This window comes from Balaenoptera borealis (assembly GCF_965194805.1).
Source record: "Balaenoptera borealis genome assembly, chromosome: 4".
Classification (NCBI taxonomy): Eukaryota; Metazoa; Chordata; class Mammalia; order Artiodactyla; family Balaenopteridae; genus Balaenoptera; species Balaenoptera borealis.
The window spans coordinates 69,659,036-69,668,166 of record NC_138861.1 but is presented as its reverse complement, the minus strand read 5'-3'; the positions used below and the strand labels follow the sequence as shown (position 1 = coordinate 69,668,166).

Here is a 9,131-nt window from a genome sequence, read left to right as displayed (position 1 = left end):
TCTGGCCAAAATGGGTACTATTTCTAGAACATATTGGACATATCCAAATCTCTTATAAAGTTTCAAAGTGCTGTTGAACAATGGGTGAATGACTTGAACTTTCTGAGTCTTCTTTTCTCATTGGGAAATGCGGATTAAAATGCCCCTTGGGTTATCATAAGAATTAAAGGAGAATATTATGTATACACAACAATTGTACTGAGAATTAAAAGAATAATGATTAGCACAGGTTCTGGTGCAGTAAGTGCTTAGTCATACTTCGGGATTATTATTATCATCACATACTGTGCTATGTAAGGAATAAATGAGCCAGGTTACCTAATATATTTAGTGATGTGTTTGTCAAAGAGTAAGCTCTCTGCAATGGTAGCTTCCTATCATTATCACCACCATCACCATCCCTAACCGTTGACACTTTCTCAGTACATAAAATTCCAAATTTTATTTTTTGAATGATAAATAAAACAATCTATTTGCAGAGAAATGAGTCAGTAATTACAACTGGTTTTCAGTTCCCTTTAATTTTTGCGTGGTGACTTGAAAGTCTTCTGTCATTTGCCCTCCCTTTGTCAATATAAGTTGCTTTTGTTTATGGCCTGGCTGAAGACTTACATAAAAATTAGAAAATGAAAAAGTTTAAAAATAAAACCTTGGATTGCACCCACCATGGCATTTAGTGTGATTAGTCTGAATTTGGCTCTTACTTGTCTACTGATAGTCAGTGCATCTGACACATTGGCAGGAGGTTTTTCCAGCACACGTGTTCATGCATTGTAATATTTTGTACTTAGTGTGTGGACATATTTGTTATGTGTTACTTTTTTTCTGGCAGTATCATAAGGGGATGAAAGTATAACTAAAAATGTAGGAAACAAGAAAAGTATGAGTAAAATATTTGTGTCTTTCTTCCCTGTTTGCTGATGTCCATATTAGTGTGTATAGTCCACTGACCAAAAGAGGAAATAATAGGGCATTTATGCATAATCATAATCATGTTATTTTTTATTCTAGTGTTATATATGTTTTATAGAACAAAAATTAGCTTTGAAGGCATTGAGGAACTAAATATGATATTCGGTTCACTTGTTACCCCCTGCATATGCTATATTCAATCATGCCTATTCCCTCTATATGTAATTATCTTCTTTCTGTTTGATCCTTAACCATACCCCTCTGATTGACATGACAAACTCCTAATTATCTTTCAAGATTCAGCTTCAAGACTCATTACATCCTAAAGAAGTCTGTCTGTGCTATTACTCCTTCCCTGGCCAGGTAGAATTAGAGAGGCCCCCTCTTTGCTCCTATGTCCTGCCTTCCACAGTTCTATTATGACATTTAGCCTATTATATTGTTATTGATTATTTGCCTGAAGCAAAATAAAAGTACAAACTGGGGAGGAATGCTGGATGTGTCTTTTTGTTGTTGTTTTAAATCTCTGATGCCTAGCATGGTGGTGACTAGCTTGTGATGTACAATAAATAATTGTTTGTTTCATGAAATAATGCATGCTAACTGTAATAGTTATTAAGGTATCTTTTATGTATCCAGAAATCACTTGTATATAACATAATTTCCCTACATTTCAAAGTAGAAATTGTAAAAATTAATGGTAAACTGACTACATTTGACCGTTAAGTGACCAGGAGAATCTAAATTTCCAAGGGTCAAATTATTATATCCTGAAATTGTTGTGATGGTTGTTGTTTGTCTTTTGGGAAATGGTGTGATAATCTGAGTACCTGAAGTAATTATGGTGGATACCTGCCTTTGTAAGTCACTAAGTGTGTTGGGATAGAGAAATCCAGTCCTGCCAAATACGTTCAAATATTCCAGATCCCATTGAATTTGCCTTTTTTTTTTTTTAACCTTACTTAAAAAAAGGAAGGATAATCTACCCCTTCATAACAACCTAAAGAAGTCTTTTATCTCCATCTGGCTGATTCCTTATGGCCAACTTAGTGGCAATAAGACAATGTGAGAGAGATATGCCTAATTGTTCTCCAGTCATAGGTTTGTTTTCATTGTCACTAAAATACAGATTCTCTGATTTATTTATTTATTTATTTATTTATTTATTTATGGTTGTAGCCATTTTCTTTAGGTGAAATATGGTAACTTGGGTTGCTAGTAACTTGAAAAAAGTTGAGAAAGATATAGTACTGTATAGATAAATAAACATGATGCATTTTATTTTAACTTTCCCTCTAGGTGCTTGAAGAGTATGAGTATGCTTTATTAATAATACTGATCAGTTCTTACACTGTAAGCTTTTATATCAAATTTTTTGCCATCCAGGGAAAATTAATTCTGCCATTCAAGACTCATTTCTATTAGGATTCAGTGCTCCATGTTGAATACCTTATTTGGCAGTAGATAAAAGAGGAGTTAATTCTGCTTATCTTACATTATTTAACAGCACCATCTTAGAATAATTTTAAAAAAACATGTTCCATTGCCAATCTTCTGACTGAGGAAAATTGTCAAGAAAGTAATAGACATGTTTTGGATGACAATAGACCTTTTAATTTTCAAGATTTAATTATTTCAACCTGTGTCATTTATAATCTCATTTCTCTAGGTACATTAGGTTTCCTGATATATCTTCCCTTCTCCAGAAAGAAAAATAAGTAATTTACTGTTTGTTTGTTTGTTTGTTTGTTTTAAACAGATGATTCAGGGAGGTGGGGAAAGAGAAAGAGAAAAATCTCTTCAGGATATTTGATCTACTTTGAGTGAATTTTTGAATACCTGAAATTTTCATAGCCTTATGCTAAGTAAATATTAGTCAAGTCCTTGTAGAGAAAGCAGATATTTTCTGCATATGTTTCTCTCTATTATGAAATACACTAACAGTTGTTCCATTTCTATTTCATGGAAACTTACAAATTACAACCTATAAATATCATAAAAACCTACCAAATAAATATGAATTATTTTAATTCTCAGTAAGGTTGACTTCAGAAATTATTTTTAGCTATATATCATAATGTTTGCTCTTATCTTGTCATACTATCTATACTATGGATTACTAATTCTAAGCTCAAGCTTGCCATCTTGAGAATTTATTACTTGTAAGATGGCTCTAACTCTATTAGTGTTTTGAGTAGACTTACAATTTATATTTAATCACATATTATGTTGGCACTGTTGATGATGATATAGGATAATAAATCTTGTCTAATTGCCAATACACTGGAACCAAAATAGAAAGCCAAATCAATGGTACTTAGATATATCAGTTTAGGTATGTGTTGTCTTCAATTTTCTTTGACCTGGGGATCTATTATTAGCTATGATACTGCTGAAATGATCCTTTCTTCCCCTCACTTGCTTGATTTTATGGATTTATGAGCTTACTTGAGATTTATGATTTCCAAGTCATAGTTTTGAAGAGAAAAGTCTAAAAGTATATTGATTCCGAGAAAGGGAGAAGAGAGGATTTGCCCAAGGACATTGAGCTGTAGGAAGTTTATTAGTTTGTCAGGGCTGCTGTAACAAAGTACCACAACGTGGGTGGCTTAAACAACAGAAATTTATTGTCTCTTTATCTCTCAAGACAACAAGTCTGAGATCAAGGTAGCCACACATTGGTTCCTTCTAAGGTCTGTGAGGGAAGGAACTGTTCCAGGGCTCTCTCTTTGGCTTATAGATAGCTGTCTTCTCTCCGTGTCTCTTCATGCAATCTTCCCTCTATGTTTTGTCTCTATGTCTAGATTTTCTCTTATGAGGGCATCAGTCAAACTGGATTTCACTCTATCCTAATAACCTCATTTTAACTTGATTGTCTTTGTAAAGTTCCTATCTCCAAATAAGGTCACATTCTGAGGTACTGGGGGTTAGGACTTCAACATAGAAATTTTGGTGGAGGACACAATTCAACTCATAACAGGAAGGAAAAGTTGCATTTTGGAAAAAACAATCTGTAATTTTTTTTTCCTAGTAAGGCTTTACCTGCTATTTAAAGTTAATTTTTAAAATATGAACTGTTTCTCTTGGCATCTGTTAGAGGAGATTTAATAAAATATGTTTTGGCATATACTCAATAGTTTTAATGTGTCTGATGAAGGTAAGACATGTATGCTTTAAAAATAAAATTAAATATTACATATCAATGCAATTTTGATGGTTTATACAAGGAATTTTGTTCTTAAAGTATAAATAATTGAATAATAAATAATAATTGAATAATTTAGTATAAAATTTTTACAATTTTACTATCATTAGCAATACATGTGTGCCCATTTTTATTTTTAAAAAAAAACCGAGTTCCTGTCTTTTTGAGTAAATCTGATCTATTTGCTCAACAAAAATATAGCATCCTAACTTACAGAACATGGGATTGCCCATATTGTATCATCAATCACCTATTCAACTTGGACTCTAAGCTTGAAGAACATTATTAATCATTTACTTCCTACGTCTTATGATAAGGAAATAGATGCCTGAAGCAGAGAAGAAACTTGCCAAATGCTATGCAATTAGTAGAAAATGTAGGGCAAGAACCCAAAAATTACAGAATAAAAATTCAACAAATTTTACAACTTTAAATGACCTTTGAGTTCAACAGCTTTGTAATTTTCCAGATGAGGGAATTAAGGCTCAGAGAAGTTAAATAATTTGTCAAAGTCATACAGTTAGCTCAGTGGCAAAGTAAATATTAAAATGCACGTTTAATTGCTGCACTCATTTAGAAATCAGTTCAAGCAAGGTCAGTGTCATGGGATGTTTTAGGGGCCATTAGGTAGCCTACACTGATCTTCATCACCCCTTCCTCCAAATAACCTTACATGTAACTGCTAAATATAGTTAAGCAAATACATACATAGGTAGGAAAAATAGGGAGAGTATCTGCAATCTTCAGACTATTGAAGTCACAGCTCAATTTGTACTATTGTTGGAATAAGTAGCCAGTCATTAAGAAGAAAAGTGTATTAAAATTTAAGGACAAGACCCTCTGTCCTCCTACCATCTATCTCCCCAACTAGATTGCTATTCCTTAGCCCCTTCTGGAGCCTCTGGTGAATTCACTGATGTGTCCCATACACCATTCTTGTCAAGGCAGAAAGGAAATTAAGTCTAACTGTCAATTCGTCTTGGTGTGGTTTTTCTAATTATTATGGTGCCTTATATTTTTCCTTATTCAATTTTCACTTATCTTTTAATCTACCTAATTATATTATTAGTGTATTATCTGACTTTATTTGAAAACTTCCTTTTCTATCAGGAAATTTCTCCTTTCCTTTTTAATCTTTTCTCACGGCCCCATATCAAGTATTTATAAACACTTTTAAGGCTTCTCCAGCAAGACATGCTCAAACAAGCAAACAAACAAAATAATAACAATAATAATTTCTAAAAGCCTATACACCATACAACCCTTCAGCCTGTTCTCTTCTGATACTTTTTTATCAAATCATACTAATAATTTGTAACTAAATTTATTCTTTATCTTTAGTGGGTTCAAATTCATGTTTTCCTTTCTTTCTGACTACTATAGAACCAATTCTTGCTAAGTGGAAGCAGTAGAAGAGGCATTGTGAAATAACTGCTTACATTCATAGTTGAGGCTGTGAGGAATTGAGAAATTATACAATGGTTATACACTTAACAAGTGATGAAGTCAGAACTCTTAACAAATAATTTTTCCAAAGTTTCTATTAGTCCCACTATAATGTATTAATGCAAAGGCATTAACTAAATTCTTAGTCTGGGATGCTATAACAGTTATACCACTGACTGGGTGACTTTTAAACAAAAGTTTATTTCTCACAGTTCTGGCAGGTGGGGAGCCCAAGTTCAAGGAGCTAGAACATTTGTTGTTTGATGAGGAGGCTTTCTGATTCATAGGTGGCCATCTTTTTGCTGAATTCTCTCATGGTCGTAGTGGGAAGGAATCTCTCTGGGGTCTTTTTTATTAAGGAACTAGTCCCATTTATGAGGGCTCTGCCCTCATGATTTAATCACCTAACAAAGGCCCCCACCTCCAAATACCATCATATTGGGGATTCAGTTTCACCATATGGATTTTGGGGGGAGGGGGACACAAGCATTCAGTCTATAGCACTAAGTTAATCGTCTTTTTCACTCTTCGTCATCAGTGAAAATTCTACATTACTCGATATTAATTGCTAGTTCCTTCATGATCCCCTTCACTCCATTTGATTCTGTAGAGCATAATCATGGTTCTCCTCTTGCTTCTTTAACTCTCTTTTCTTTTCCCTTTATGATTCCTTCTTCTATTTTTACCCCTTCTTCCAAAAATGAGTCTAATCCTTAGGGTAATCCTCAGCTCTCTTATGTTCTCCAGAATAGGTTTTTTTTTTTCAATCTATGGATTATGATGATTGAGTTAGAAAATCAATTTAATGGATTGAGATTAGGATATTCTAATGAACCACAATAGAATAGAGTGAACCTCATATAGTGAGCATTGGTACCGGTTGCAGAGACTTGTTTCCATTGTGTGTGTGTGTGTATGAGCTTTGTATTGGGTAAAATATAAAAATGTATTTATTTCGATAGGGTCATGGTCAAAAAAGTTTCAGAAATACCTCCCTGTCTAGATTATCTTCCTTGGCAATCAAAAAAAATAGCTTTATTTAGATGTAGTTCATATGCCATAAAATCTATCCTCCTATAATATACAATTCAGTGGTTTATGGTATGGTCACAGAATTGAGCAACTTTCATCACAATCTAGAATTTAGAATATTTTCATCATCACAGAAAGAAAAACTGTACCTATTAACACTCATTCACTATTTTTTTTCAAATTCCCAAGCCCTAGGCAACCACTAATCTACTTTCTGTCTATAGATGTGCCTATCTAGAGATTTAATATAGATAGAATACTACAATATGTTGTAGCTTATGACTGGCTTCTTTTACTTGGTACAATGTTTTCAAAGTTCATATAACTTACAGCATGTATCAGTACTTCAGTTTTTTTATTTTAAGTTTTCTATTGAGGTGAAAGTCACATAGCATAAAATCAACCATTTAAAATTGTACACTTATATGGCATTTAATACTTTCACAATGATATGCAATAACCACATATATCAATTTCTAAAACCTTTTTGTCACCTCCTTCATTCTTTATTATCGCTGAAAGATCTTCCATTGTGTGAATATACCACATTTTGTTTATCATTCATCAGTTGATGGACATTTGGCTTGTTTTCATTTTTGGCTATTATGAATATTACTGCTGTGAACATTTGTATACACATTTTTATTGGCAACCTTTTAAAATTCATGGAGTTCATGTATCATTTTAAATTCAGGTAATTATCACTTATGTTCCCCAAGATTGATTTATATGAGTACTTGAGGTTTAAGGGCTAGATAGTTTTTGAGTCTTTTTCTATGTAAAGACTTACCTTAAAGTAAGCTTATCTTTGTCTCCCTTCCCACCAATTTGAATACTCCTGACTTTCCCTTTTTCTGCTACTAATACAGCCATCCTTGTCAACTTTGATACCATCCTACCCTTTCTTCCCACATCCTGAAAGTCAACAGAATTTTGAATTAATTTCCACAAGTCTCTTAGAGTCACACTCTATTTTCTTTATTAGCATCATCATTTCTTCTTATTTGGGAGAGTACTATTGTTATCTTCTTATTCTTTCTACTATTTTTTCTCTCTAAATTCTCTCAAATCCATTTTGATCATCTCAGGCAGACTATGTTTCCTAATGTGCAGTTATAACCAAATCCAGACTCCACTCAAAGATATTCGTGCCTTGTCTCTGAAGCCCCTCCCTATCCCTCATGGCCTGTGTTCCTTGGGTCCTGAGCCTACTGATGGCAGTGCTCTCAGATAGGAACACCAGACACATTCACTCGAGCCTGTATTACTTGTAGTAAGCTCCACAGACATTTCTGCCACTGAGGCCATTGTAGTGGCTGATTCTTACTGTGATCTCAGGACTCACTTTGGCAGAAACTACCAAGGAACTTTGAGGAACAAGATATATTACTCACAGGTCCTGCAGGGCACACAGCATGCACAAGAGCCACACAGGAAGGTTGTAGGTAGAGAGAGAGCAAATATGGACCTGGGGTTCTGCCTTTATTAGAATCTGTGGGTTCACTCTTTATTGGCTAAGTTGAAGCATAAGAGTGGGAGTTAGGGTTCATGAAAGGAGAAGCAGGATCACTCAAGTGGTCTGTTTTCTAGGTTATCAAGGTCTTTCTGAAAGAGGGAACTTCATGGGTTGGGGTGGCCTAGTTCCTGATCTGATTGTTTCACTATTAACTGTGTCATACAGCTGGAAATATGTTTATTCAATATGGATGTCTTTTGAAATGGACACCTCAGCAATCAAAAGTTTAATATCAGGCACTTATAATCAGAAAGCTTAATGTCAGGAACATATACTACAGTCTGTTACATTTTTTTTGCCATAGTACTTAACCACCAATGGACACAACATAAATTGATGGTTCATTTTATGTCTCCCCCAATCAGAAGTTAGGCTCCATGAGGGTAGAGATTTTTTTCTGTTAGTTTACTGCTATGCTCCAGCTCTTTGGACTGTGTGTAGGAACTCGATAATTATTTGTTGAATGAACTAAAAGTCAAACCCAGACCTCTCTTGAACATAACCTAATATATATTTTCACTAGTAACATATATTATTTCTTGTCTTATACCTGTAGCTATAGCAAAAGTAGGTTTCTTGCCACTTCTAAATTAACTTCTGTGTTAATTTCAATTTAAACAAAATGGAGAAATGGGTGAGAATGGAAATGACTGAGGCTAGAGTGGTATGGCTCAGGATTATGGATAAGGGTTGGTCAAAGTAGTTCTGAAATCAGGGTTATCTCAAAAGGCATCTTAAAGCAGTGGGGACACAGAAAAGGACATAAAATATGATCTGAAAAAAAGCATAAAAACCAAATGATATTTATATTGAAGTGGAGACCAAAAACATGAGATCTACATTGTAGACACTGAGGCAATTAGAGGGCGCAGATCAGCGGAATGTGGAGGTTTTGGGCAGCATGGAGGCAGATAGTTGTTTTATTGGTTGTCTGTGTGTACTTCGGGCTCCCAGATGACTCTCTATGGCTTTATTTATACCATTTCATCTACTAGGAATGTATATAATTTGTATATAATT

The 9,131-nt window shown here is 34.2% G+C and overlaps 1 protein-coding gene across 1 annotated transcript in view; it reads left to right on the top strand.

Moving 5' to 3' along the window:
* Positions 1–9,131, top strand: part of ADGRL3 (adhesion G protein-coupled receptor L3) — a 563,380-nt gene that overhangs the window by 68,204 nt on the left and 486,045 nt on the right. The window lies entirely within an intron of this gene.